At 35.8% G+C, this 13,793-nt stretch overlaps 1 protein-coding gene across 4 annotated transcripts in view; it reads left to right on the forward strand.

Annotated features, from left to right (window-relative positions):
- The first annotated feature begins 9,091 nt into the window (after positions 1 to 9,091).
- The window catches only part of LOC126079648 (uncharacterized), a 468,379-nt gene continuing 463,677 nt past the window's right edge, over positions 9,092 to 13,793 (forward strand). For all 4 annotated transcript variants that reach the window (XR_007518227.1, XR_007518226.1, XM_049890775.1 and 1 more), the window contains exon 1: positions 9,092 to 9,385. The gene's annotated coding sequence lies outside the window, so the exon portion shown is untranslated. The remainder of the gene's footprint in view (positions 9,386 to 13,793) is intronic.

Raw genomic sequence — 13,793 nt, forward strand, 5'->3', positions numbered from 1 at the left:
ATTCTTTGAACAGAAGAAGAATAAGACATTGGTGTGAAATTTAAAACTATGAATTATATTGTTGATGGTAAATAATTACAGCATTATATTTTTCACAGTAAAGAGATGACCATTACCTATAAATTATATTGTTAATGGTAAAGAAACTACTATTTAAATAGTTTTAAAAAACTTATTTAATATAGGATCTGAAATGACTCAAAAATCTATCTTAGAAATCACTAGGTTCTAAGTTACTAAACCTAATGGCAGGTATAGCTATTGTGACCAGATAAACATATTTGTTTAGTACCTTTTTAAATTTATTTGCCCATATGAGTAGTGAGTCACACAGATTTCTTTTTTACCACCTTGAACCACTATTCAGACTGAACTGATCTGCAATGTAGGACACGTGATACCAAACGGAATGACTGCAGTGCCCAGGAATTGCTGGTCTTAAATGTCAGCAATATTCTTTCTCCTCCACCCAGTAGGTTTCCATCTTTTCTGAGTAACTTTTGAATGCGTTTGGTTCATCCACATTTCACAGTTTCCTTTTGGAATAATAACTTGTAATATATCCCTGAACCATACCAGGAAAATATCTTTCTAGTTCAAGGGAACTTTCTGATGCCGAGGAATCATAACAAGGCTTCCTTAAAATAATTTTTGGACACTAACCTTTTGTGGGGTACCTGGATCAAGGTTAGTTTCACAGGCAACCCTTCCTCTGAAGTACTTTTGGTAAATTGAAAAAAATGACCACAAATTCTTCCCACTGCTAAAAACATGCCCCTTAAAATGTAACTTTGCAGCTCCTCCCGTAAAGAAGTAGAGTCTATTTCTCTACCTCATGAATCTGGATTGGCCATATGACTTACTTCCATCAAAGAGTTGCTGGCAAATATGACGTAATTAGGGTATTGAAAAGTGATTGCACTTTGGGGTTTATCTTCTTGCCTATCTTGGGAATACTGAGACCACCACCATGAGTTTCTGGATGATAAGAGCACATGGCAAAATTATTTCCATCACTCTAGTTGACATGAGGAAACCCTGGTGGCGGTTAACCAAAAGGTCAGCAGTTCGAATCCACCAGGTGCTCCTTGGAAATCCTATGGGGCAGTTCTACTCTGTCATTTAGGGTCGCTAGGAGTCAGAATCGACTCGATGGCAGCAGATTTGGATTTTTTGGAAGCTGATGTGAGGAGTCTCTGGGTGATGTAAATGGTTAATATGCTCAGTTGCCAACTGAAAGGTTGGAAGTTTGAAGTCATGAAGTGGTGCCTTGGGAGAAGGACCTGGCAGTATACTTCTGAAAACTCAGCCATTGAAAACTCTGTGGAGCACATTTCTGCTTTGACATACATGAGGTTGCCATCAGTTGGAACAGACTTGACATCAACTGATTAGCTGGCATCAAGGCAATCATCAGTTATACTGGTGAAGCCTTTCAAGACCATCTAGTCCCAGTAGAGTTTGCCCACTATGAACTGCCCAGTTAACTCTCAGAATCTTGGGAAATAGTCTACCATCACTCATACAGGACACATTGGCCTATTCTCAGATGGGTGAAGCCTGGGTAATCTTTAGAAATTCCTTAGGTCTGCTCACTGATTGGCAATAACAGAATGTAGCCTTCTTCAGATGTATTGGAAATGACTAGTGATGTCATTTCCATAGAGTTTTTTTTTTTTTTTAATGACTTTGGACATTTTGTTTTCCATTATTTTAGCATATAACATTAATTTTTCAAATGAACACATCTGTCCTTTATGTCAGAGCTCATTTTTGGATCTAGCAATGATAGAGGTGTCAAACAATTTAAAGCATTTAAAGGAGGGGTCATAACTCCCGCTAATTCCAAACTACTGCAAAAAATATACAGTTTCTCAACTTGTTCAAGGCATATCTGCCATATGAATTTGGTGTGAAATTAAAGAGTAAAAAGGTAAAAGAGACTAAGATTGTCTAAAAGAGAAAGGAAAGGAGCCTCAACATTAAAGCTACACAGTACTTTCTTGATGGGAACCGGAGGATAAATTTATTTTTACTATTTATAAAGTTCTTTGTGTGAGACTTTTTTTATCTAGGTCCTAACATTCCAAACTGCATCTTATCCTAAGTACCAGAGTCCATTGACTCATGTCTCTTTTCCTCTATGCTTGGGCTATTTCTAACAACACAATATTCTAATTTCCTTAGGAATTTATCTGCACAGATAAAGTTCTTTCCAAAATTTTCCACTATTTTGACTGTGTGCCTTGGCCCCCTTTAAAAGTTAGTTACTTTATGTATTTATATATGGAGATATGTGTACATGCATGTATGTATGTGTTTTTTCCATATGTCTCTGTTTCTCTGTGTGCTTTGGAAATGGATTTCTAGTGGAAAATTGGCTACAGACATGTTTGGAGAAATGGCAAAGCATGGTAATCTATGGCCAGAGAGATCATGCCTAAATTATACATCATATTTGGACTTATAAAATGTTTTTTATCTATTTTTTATCATCATGTTTCAGTAATGTGATAGGGCTTTGGATAGGCAAATATGTCATGTATGCAGTTCTGGAGTTCTTCAGTCTGGTATTATGATGCCAATTATATTAAATGTTGCATCTTAGGAACCAAGGAGAAGTTTATAGAAAGTGCTAGTTTCATGTCTGGGTATGTAGTAATCTTTGTGTTGTATTCTTTAGAATTAAAGATCTGGGCTCAACATATAACCATAGTGTTCCCTGAAAAAACATAAATAGAGTCACAGTGATTCCTATGGCAGACCGGTTTTGATGAATTACTGGGAAGAATTCTCTTTGGATTGGATAATTCAAGTGATCAAGAATATGGTTTATGAAAACGTGTCAGCTTTGGTCCTTCCTTCAGTGTGATGGAGAAGATGTATTGTTTTCTTAGAAAGCTGCAAATTCTAAATGCTTTTTTTCCCGAACAATTCTGTTCAAATACTCTCAAAATTTCTCTGCAAATTTTCCCTTCAAAATAAGTATATGTAATAAGTCTTGAACATGGTACTGGCTATTAACTTTGGGCAAGGTCTTGTGAAATCAAGTCACTCTAAAATAGAGGCAGCAGGAAGCAGAGGTGTCTCACAGAAATATATTATCTTAACTTCTTCCCCTGTTGGGGCTGCCTCTATCAACAGGGGAAAACAGTCAAAGAAAGATATTCTGTGTTAACAGTGGATAGAGCAAATTGCGACCTATAAGTAGTTGTGTGGAATCGTTTCTGCTTTCTCAGAGGGACCTCAAACAAAAAAGAATGAGGCTTCTAAGACTTTGGAATGCGAAGAACTCCAGCTGACTATAATAAACTGGTGGGATCTGGGAGGAAAATAGCTCTTTTTCTACCTGCTGCTAAGAAGACAGTCAAAACCTGGGTTCTGGTGATGGACACTCTTTTTTCAGTATCAGTAAAAGCTGGTTAAAGCATCAAACGGGCAAAGAATAACCTTGACTGTGCCTGGTGTGGTAGCCCAGAATCAAATTCTCCTGTTCCCTAATTCTGCTTACACTCAGTGTGGCACTCTTGGCTTTGAACTTGTAACCCCTGGTGGGATATTTGCTTATAGGCATTTGTAGCGGTATGTGATCACAACGCTCTTATATATTCTCATTAGCCTCTCCAGTATTTGTTTGCAATTAGGAGAGCATAAGGTGGCCTCAAGGAATCTCTCAGCCAGGATCAAAGTTTAGAACTAACTTCTCTCCATCCCACGGTCCCACAGGCAATCTTTCTATTTCAGTATCTCCTAGAATTACAACAATGCCAAATAAGAATTGATAATTCTATATGTATTTTTTTTCCATAAGCATTTACTGAGCACAGTGTAGTAAAGTACTGTGCTGGTGCATTTGAGGACTCAAAAAGGAATAAGACCAAAGCTTTGACCTTAAAGTAGAATCAGGTGAAGGTATGGAGTAAAATTACCTTTTAGCTCTCCAGGTGTCAAACATTTCAAAGCATATGATGAAAACTTTGTAATTTCAGCTAATTCCAACTACATATTTTCAAGGAACTGGAAGTTTAAAATGGCTGGAGTGTGGAGTGGAGGAAAGAAAATAACATGAAATGAGTTTCCAGAAGTATGTAGTGGTCATGTCACAAAGGCAAGAAATGCCAGGTTAAGGAATTTAGGCTTTATCTTGAGAACAAAGGGAAGCCTTTACAAGAATTTAAGGGTATGGAAAAGACTTGAGGTTTCTTTCCAGGGACCTGGAGGGAGGCAGCATAACACTGTTCACCCAGCATCTTGATCCCAAACGGCCCCTTAACTCTGTTCTTTATCAGTGACCTACATATTTATTCATTCATTCATTTATTCATCAACAGATATTTAATTTTGGTAACTTATAGTCTGGTCAGGTGCAAATAAAACCTTTTAATTCAAATATCTTATAAGGTAAGTTTCTTCTAGAATCGAAGTAACTAAATGCGAGCTAAAAATTCTGACTAAACGGTACCAAGCCTAGGACTGCAGTTTTGAATTTAATTGTAGCTCACTCGAAGCAGTTCTTTTTGTCTTTGATTATCTGGTTTATATCTACAAAAGACAAACTAGGTGATAATTATTTCATAATCAGCTCTTTTAGGATATTAGATATTATTTATATTCCAAAATTACCATAGACATGTACCATTCTGAGGAACATTCAATAACATAGACATTAACTTTTAGAGTTGGAAAGGTCCATGGAAATGAAAATTAGTATAAAGAATAGGAAACTGACACCTTGAAAGAAAATGTTACTTAATTTATATTACTGGGCATTTACATACAGCATTATTACATTTATTTTATATGATTTTTAATATTTTAGTTTATATATTTTTTAAAAATAATATAAGTGTATGGTTTTCCTACACTCTCTTCGGTACAGTGCACTGTCAAAGGTTTTCATCTTTGCTAAAGACAAAAAATAATTCACTGTTATTTCAATTTACATTTATCTTTTTAAAGATAAAGATGAGCACCTTTACATATATTTAAGATTCATTTGTATATCCTTTTCTAAATGGTCTGTCTGTTAATAACAGCTGATTAGTTCCCCCCCATTGTACTTTTTTTTCTTTTTTTTAGTTGATTTGTAGGCACCTTTTATGTTTTTTTTTTTTTTTATGTATGAAGCAGTTGAGACCTTTGTGATATGAGCTGTGATTTGTTTTTTTTTCAGTTTGTGGTTTACCTTTAACATCGGTTAAGTTGTTTTTACTATGAGAAGCGCTATTTTCGTTATAATTATTTTGAGATATGACATGATTCAATTTTTAGCATCTCTTTGACCAGCATTGTTTAAGAAAGAGTGATAAAAATTCCAATTAATCTGGTATTTTTGTTGTTGTTTTTTGTCTTTTGTGATTGATTGTTTTTTAAGTTGTATGTATTATTTCTGTTCTAGTTTTTGGAGGTTTTTGTTGGCTACTAACATCTAAACGAATTTCTGTTTGTGTGTGTGAATATTCCATAAGCGCATAATGAAGGCTCTGTTATAATGAAGGTCATATGAAATTTCCACATCTACTTGTGAATTATATTATTTGTCTATTTTTTATTTATATTTTATCTCTTAGATCTATTTCAAACAAAGATCAATTTGCCTGCTTCCAAAGTTCATTTGGCCATTATGGTTTTAATTTTCTGATTTTTTATTTTACATACTTTGATGGTATGTTATTTGGCTTGTAGATATTCGAAACTATTTATTGGAAATAGTATTCCTTATTAGAGTACTATCACAGAATCTTTATTTGATTTGTTTATTAATTTTTACCTTGAATTCGAATTTGGCTGATATTAAAGACAACTCACCTTCTTTTGGTTTATATACTGTAGTAATTTTTTAAAAATATTTTTAGTCTTTTTGAGTTACTTTGTTTTAGGCATTTCTTATACACAAAGTAGGGTTATGTTTTGTGTTGAAATATTTATTTAAGAGGATTTACTTACTTATATTTACTGGTGGCGCAATGGTTAAGAACTCTGCTGCTAACCAAAAGGTTGGCAATTGGAATCCACCAACTGCTCCTTGGAAATCTTATGGAGCAGATCTACTTTTACCTATAGGGTCGCTGTGAGTCAGAATCGACTGTACAGCAATGAGTTTATTTATTGATATAACCTACTTTTTGAATTATTTCTTTCATATCATCTATGCTATGAGTATCTTTTGAGAACTACCTAAAAAAGGCTTTCACTGTATGTTCTGCTTCATTGCTTTGCAATGTGTATGTATTTGTAAGTGTGGCTTTTTCTTATTTATTACTTCAATAAAATTACTTTAAAAATTTAACTCTTTATTCTTAGATTTTATGTACATATACAGTTTCCCTACAATGAGTGGAAACCCTGGTGGTGTAGTGGTTAAGAGCTACAACTGCAAACCAAAATGTTGGCAGTTCATATCTACCAGTTTCTCCTTTGGAAACTCTGTAGAGCAGTTCTGCTCTGTCCTATAGGGTCGCTATGAGTTGGAATCAACTGGACAGCAATGGCTATGAAGAGCAATGAAAAAAAATCAAGATATTTCCACTTCCTAAACCATGTCTTTTCCTCTTCCACTACTTAATTTGAGTTGATAATATGTTTTCATCAGTATTTACTATTATATCTGAAAACGTAATTATTCTCTATTACTTGATTAATCATTAATGAATATCATTTGACTACCTCTGCCTATAAAAAATGTGAAATTCAGTATTCTTATATGGCCTCTCCCTGTCTCCTAATCCCAGATTTTGGGACTGTAGTTTACATATTTCTTTTAGTCTTAATCCCAGTTTGTAGCTTTAAATCGTCTATAATTTTTACAAAATTCTCTTGATTGTATCTTGACTTATGTTTTTCTAACACATTGTTTTGTTTTCTTCTTTGGGGACATCCATTATAAATATGTTAGTTATGATCTGATTTCGATAGTTATAATTTTTCTCTAATTATTTAATATTATTTACTCATTTTTAAAAAATTTGTTGTAATTTTCTGAATCTGTCCTTCATATTTACTGTGCTTGTCTGCGTTTGATCTCCTTCTTCATTCTAGTCATATTATTGTTGTTGTTAGATGCCATCAAGTTGATTCTGATTCATAGCTACCCTATGTACAACAGAACAAAACGCTGCCTGGTTTTTCCCATCCTCACAATCATTGCTATGTTTGAGCCCATTGTTATAGCCACCGTGTCAATCCAGCTCATTGAGGGTCTTCCTCTTTTTCACTGACCCTCTGCTTTACCAAGCATAATGTCTTTCTCCGAGGATTGGTCCTCCCTGAGACCATGTCTAAATTATGTGAGACAAAGTCTGACCATCCTCACTTCTAAGGAAAATCCTGGCTGTACTTCTTCCAAAATAGATTTGTTCATTCTTCTGGTAGTTCATGGTATATTCAATATCCTTCGCAAACACCATGATTCAAATGCATCAATTCTTCTTTGGCTTTCCTTATTTATTGTCCATCTTTTGGATACATATGAGGTAATTAAAAATACCTTGGCTTGGGTCAGGTGCACCTTAGTCCTCAAGGTGATATATTTGCTTTTTAATACGTTAAAGAGGTCTTTTGCAGCATATTTACTCAATGGAACCCGTCATTTAATTCTCTCACTGCTGCTTCCATGGGCATTGATTGTGGATCCAAGTAAAATGAAATCCTTGACAACTTCAATATTTTCTCCATTTATCATGATCTTGCTTATTGGTCCAGCTGTAAGATTTTTTTTTTTTTTTTCTGTTGGGGTGTAATCCATACTGAAGACTGTAGTCTTTGATCTTCATCAGTAAGTGCTTCAAGTCCCCTTCAGTTTCAGCAAGTAAGGTTGGTCATCTATCTGTATATTACAAATTGTTAATGAGTTTTCTTCCAATCCTGATGCCACATCTGCCTTCATATTATCTAGCTTCTCACATTATTTGCTCAGCATACAGATTGAATAAGAATGGTGAAAGGATACCACCCTGACACACAGCTTTCTTTATTTTAAACCCCACAGTATCTCTTTGTTCTGTTCCAACTGCTTCTTGGTCTATTTACAGGGTCCTCACAAACACAAGTGTTCTGAAATTCCCATTCTTCACAATGTTATCCATAATTTGTTGTAATCCACACAGTTGAATGCCTTTGCATAGTCAATAAAACACAGGTAAACACCCTTCTGGTATTCTCTGCTTTTGGTCAAGATCCATCTGACATCAACGATGATATCCCTCGTTCCATGTACTCTTTTGAATCCAACTTGAATTTCTGGTGGTTCCCTATTGATGTACTGCTACAACTGTTTTTCAGTTATTTTCAGCAAAATTTTACTTGTGTGTGATATTGATGATATGTTTGATAATTTTTGCATTCCATTGGATCATTTGTCCTTGGAATAGGCATGTATTGTTGCCATAAACCAAAAACCAAACTTGCTGCTCTTGAGTCGTTCGACTCACAGTGACCCTATAGGACAGAGTAGAACTGCCCTGTAGGGTTTCCAAAGAGTGCCTGGTGGATTCAAACTGCTGACCTTTTGGTTAGCAGCCATAGCTCTTAACCACTATGCCACCAGGGTTTCCATTGTTTCTATGCTATCCCTAAATTCTTCTATCTTTGCTTTGAGGTCTTGATAGAGGTGATTGCTTTATTAACTTTTTTGTATTCTTATTGATTTTTAGGTTTATAATTTTCATCTGTTCCATGGCAATCTATTTCAAGCAAGCATTTGTCAACTGCAATTTATTTACCTTCTTATTTCTTCCTTTTTTTTTTTTTTTTAATATTAGTAATATGTGAAAAGGCATGACTCTGGTTACTTTCTGATTATTACACATTTCTTTAATTAGCAAATTATGGTCTTAGTCCAACGGTTACAGAAAGTTCATGTTGTTTCAGGGCCACAACTCTATTCCATATGTTGTTGTTGGTAGGTCCTGCCAAGTCGATTTTGACACAGAGTGACCCCATGTGACACAGTAAAACTGCCCCACAGGGCTTTCTAGACTGTAATCTTTACAGAAGCAGATTGCTGGTCTTTAGCAAATATTTACACCTATGTTCTCAAAGGCAGAATTGAGTGCGAGTGAGTTCTTTAAGCCAGTATTTCTCCGTAGTCAAAAGGCATTGGCAGCTATGCACCTGCTCATGATGCAGTCTGTATCCTCCATTCTGTTGGCACTGTTTGGGGTAAATAGTGGGAGTCTGTGATTTTCCTTTCAGCCCATCTCCCTCTTCGTTGGTGCTGAATTGAGTTGTATGAGGATCCCACAGCTGCTTGGTAAATTTTATTCCTGCTGTATAACACAAAGGAGTGAGTTCTCCCCCCTCACCCCCAAGCCCTGCAGTGTGCCGTCTACTTTGGAGAATTATGTTCTGATGCCTCCACCACACCTCTCGCCATCTGAAGCTACAGGTACAGCTTTCGTATATTTTCCAGCTCCCCTGTTTGCCCTTCACTGCATTTGGCAACCTCTTCCTCATGTATTGTCATTGGGAGTTACAAATTTGTTTTACTTTCATTAAAGACAAAAATTGCATTTCTTTCTTGCTTTTATGTTGGTTTGGATGACTTCTTTAAGACTGTGCAGCATCATCTATATATCATAATTTAAAAACTAATATTTAATCATCACCGTTTGATAATGATAATCCGACTTAATTGAAACTATTGCCATATTGGCATGGATTTTGTTTTCAAAAGCTTTTCTCCCTCACTAATGTATTCCTCACTAATGTTGTCATTGAACATTAAAGGATAGGAAAATGTAAACTTGACTTTTTTTCCCACGTGAAATGAAGAGATCAGAAATGATTTTCTTTTATTCGTGTTTTGGTCATCACCTTTAGATTTAATTTAGTCATAATATAACTGATGTCAGCAATGTGACCTATCCAGGATTTACCACCTGGGAGTTCAAAGAAGAAACAGTCTTTCTCAAAAAGGATTGATTATGGTACAATATATTTGGAAAGGAAGAAAGAAAATAATGAGGAATATCCATGTCATGAAGTCCCATTTTAATAAAATACTAGTTTCTATATTAATGTATTTTTCTATAATAATATATGGAATACCATGTTGGAAGGTAATATAAGAATCAAGAAAATCCAATAGAAACTGAAGTATAAGTTAAAACAAGACATCTCATAGTTGTTCTTCATTTTTCAGAGGAGGTTAAGAAATAATTTGAGAAACAGGGGAATCAAGAGATGATTGTCTTGTTCTGTGGGAGGAACCTTAGCCTGGGCCACCTTTGCAGATATGTTTCATAATGTCATCTGAATTGGCCCAGAGAACCAAATATCCAAAAGTTCTTGCCATTTGGGGCTTATAAAGGGAAATTTTCATAAAATAAACGGGAAAAACTGTGGCAGGGGTTTACAGATAACTTTTAAGCATCCTATTCACCTTGGAAAATCAAGTGGGAGTCATTTGATTTCAAGGCAATATTTGGAGATGTTCTGATTTTTTTGGAAAGCATTTTTTTTTTTCAGTTTACAAAAGAAGTTACGTGTAACTAAACGGCTCAATTCTTACCTCTTTCAGTATTCTAATTAGACCATTACTGCACTAAGGAGATAGAAAAGACACTATCTCGCGTGGCACTTTTTTTTAAACACTCTGGCCCTCAAGGCCCAGCCTAAAACTTCACGTAAACAAAGCATCTGGTTAATACCTGGAAGCAAATAGTCTATTGTACAGTTGAGATAAAGTTGGAGTTTCAAGGCACGTAGAGCATCATTGAAACTCAAATTGGGGAGCCTGCATAAATGCTAGATTAAATGCTGTAAGTAGCCCTGGAAATCAAGGCTGCAAAAATGGAAAGCAATCGGGCCACTCATAATTACTATGCCTCTCGAATTCTAGTAATTTATGGGAAAGGAAAACAAATCTAGTTACTCATCCTCTCCGTGAATGAAATGTGCTCTGCACTACAAATGCAAATGATTATCCCTCATCTAAATCAGTGACTTAATGATATTCTACCTCCCAATTTCATCTTCATGTCACTGACAATGAACAGGCTTAATCTGATGATAAAATGTGTTCTCTGTTCTATTTAAACTGGAGTTTATTTCAGAATTGTGTGTTTTAAAATAATGTAAAATAAGGATTTTATGTTTTTACATCTCTATAAAGGAATATTCAAAAGTAAACATTTCTATACTTGCTCCTCAAGAGTGTGATGTGAGAGGCAGGATATAAATTAATGGTTTCTTTTTCCTAAAGAAAGAGTCCCCTGGCAGTGTGGTGGAAAAGGCCCTCGGCTGCTAAACAGAAGGTTGACAGTTTGACCCACTAGCCTCTCCATTGAGAGAAAGATGTAGCAGTCTGCTTCCATAAAGATTTACAGCCTTGAAAACCCTATTGGGCATTTCTACTCTGCCCTGTAGGGTAGCTGTGAGTCAGAATTGACTTGATGGCAATTTTTTTTTTCTTTATTTGCTTCTTAGTGGACAAGATTCACATCTGTCAATAAACATGCTTTTCCTGACACCACTATGTGCCCAGATCTCAGCTAGGTGCTAGCTCTCACCCACGTATGAACATACTTCTTATCCCAGAGAAATCTCTTTGAAGAAGCCAAGATATAAATGGGGTAGTTAGATGACAAAACAGGGTAAATGTAAGTGAAAACTGAAAATGATATTATAAGATCCAAGGATATACATTAATACATCTTTTCTGGTAAAATTGGGGGATAATATTCTAATATTGTAAGTGATGCTTTTTATTTTAAGTACCGAGGGTCTTCATTTTAGAACGTTTTGATGGCAGTCTAGTTGAAGTGTTTTACACACACTCATTCTGTGACCATACCCATAATCATAAGTTAAGTTTTGCTCCATTATTCAAAATTATAGCTACATATAATTAAAGTTATTCAAAATTAAAGTTATGTCAACTGAGTTATAAAACAGAGATCTCCGGTAAGTTCTTTACATTTGTTGTTGTTAGATGCCATCAAATTGATTCCAACTCATACTGACAGCATGTGACAGAGTAGAACTACCCCACAGGGTTTTCTTGGAGCCCTGGTGGTGCAGTGGTTAAGTGTTCTGCTGCTAACCAAAAGATTGGCAGTTCGAATCCACCAGCTGCTCCTAGAAGCCCTGTGTGGCAGTACTACTCTGTCCTATAGGGTTGCTGTGAGTTGGAATCAAATCAATGGCAACAGGTTTGATTGTGTTTGTTTGTTTAGCCTTTATGGGACCAGATGTCCAGATCTTTTCTCCCATGGAGCATCTGGGCAGGTTCAAACTGACAGTCTTTTTTGCGAGCAGCCGAGTGCTTAACTGTAACGCCACCAGGGCTCCTTTCTTTACATTTAAGCAGTCCCTATTTTTTTAATATTTTTAGGTAGTTGTGCCTATTTTTCTTTTTAATTTTCTTCTATCTTCTCACGTAAAACTTAGGAATTTTCTACTCATTTTTCCGTGGACTAGGAAAGTAGGTATGGAGTAGGCATGTGTGTATATGTGCGCTTGTGTGTGAGTATGTATGAGTACATACGTGTGTATCCGTGTTGTATGTGTTGGGTTCCTTTAGTTTCAGGAGCAAAACTCTTGATATATTTAAAATGCTAGAGGGTTTTTTATTAGGATGCATATGGAAATAAAAACACAGAAATGTGTCCCAGGTGAGCACATCAAAGGGAATCTAGCAACAAAGAATTTAAGAAGACTGAAATGTAATCCGAGAACTAGAAAGACTTTTTGGATGCAAAGCAGTTCTCGGGACCGGACTATCATAACAACTTTCTCATCAACAAGATCCCTGCAAAGCAACTTGGCCAATTTGATCCCACGTACCTATACTTTTAATTTCTCCTGCTTTTATTTGTGTTGGTGTTTCTATCGACCACTTTTTTTTCTTTTTTTTTTTAAACGCTTTGATGTCAACAATCTCTAAGAGAAAATCAAATTAGTTAATTTAGTCCCTGTGACTTCAGTGGAACTTTTATACTCAACCATTTTAGAAGACTCTGGCCAGCCTGATGAGTTGACTGCTTTTGCTGCCCTGGTTCAATCACATAAAGCCAAATTTATTTGGTACCAACATAGCTACTCACTGAAGTGGAACCCCTTAGAAATGGATAGTATTTGAATATTGTTAGATATTACGAATTTTGGCCAATCCAAATACCAGATAGATTACTTATGACTGATGGAGCCCTGGTGACGCAGTGGTTGAGAGCTCCGCTGCTAATCAAAAGGTCAGCAGTTCAATCCACCAGCCACTCCTTGAAAACACTATGGGGCAGTTCAACTCTGTTCTATATTGTGGCTATGAGGCAGAATTGACTTGATGGCAATGAGTTTGGTTTGGTTTTGGTGTTTAAAATGATAACAAACAGGCTTGGACTAAGGCTCTCAAAAAATGTTTCAACAGCAAAGTGTTTTGTAAATAAATATTTTGACTTTTCAGCATCTTTTTTTTTTTCCTGTGAAGTTGAGAGCATCCTATTTTACATTTTATACCATACATCATAATCTATCTTATGTTAGGAAACCCTGGTAGTGTAGCGGTTAAGCGCTACGGCTGCTAACCAAAACGTTGGCAGTTTGAATCCACCAGGTGCTCCTTGGAAACTCTATGCAGCAGTTCTACTCTGTCCTATCGGGTCGCTGTGAGTCAGAGTTGACTCGACGGCACTGTTTTTTTTTTTTTTATCTTAAGTTAATTTTTAATAAATATGTCACCTTACTCCTTTGTTGGGATGAATACATTAGTCTGAATTAAACTGAAGTTTAATGCTACTAACTATGGTTTCCAATGGACAGTTATAAGCAAATCTGTGCTATGAATTCAGAGGACA

This window comes from Elephas maximus, chromosome 7 (assembly GCF_024166365.1).
Source record: "Elephas maximus indicus isolate mEleMax1 chromosome 7, mEleMax1 primary haplotype, whole genome shotgun sequence".
Classification (NCBI taxonomy): domain Eukaryota; kingdom Metazoa; phylum Chordata; class Mammalia; order Proboscidea; family Elephantidae; genus Elephas; species Elephas maximus.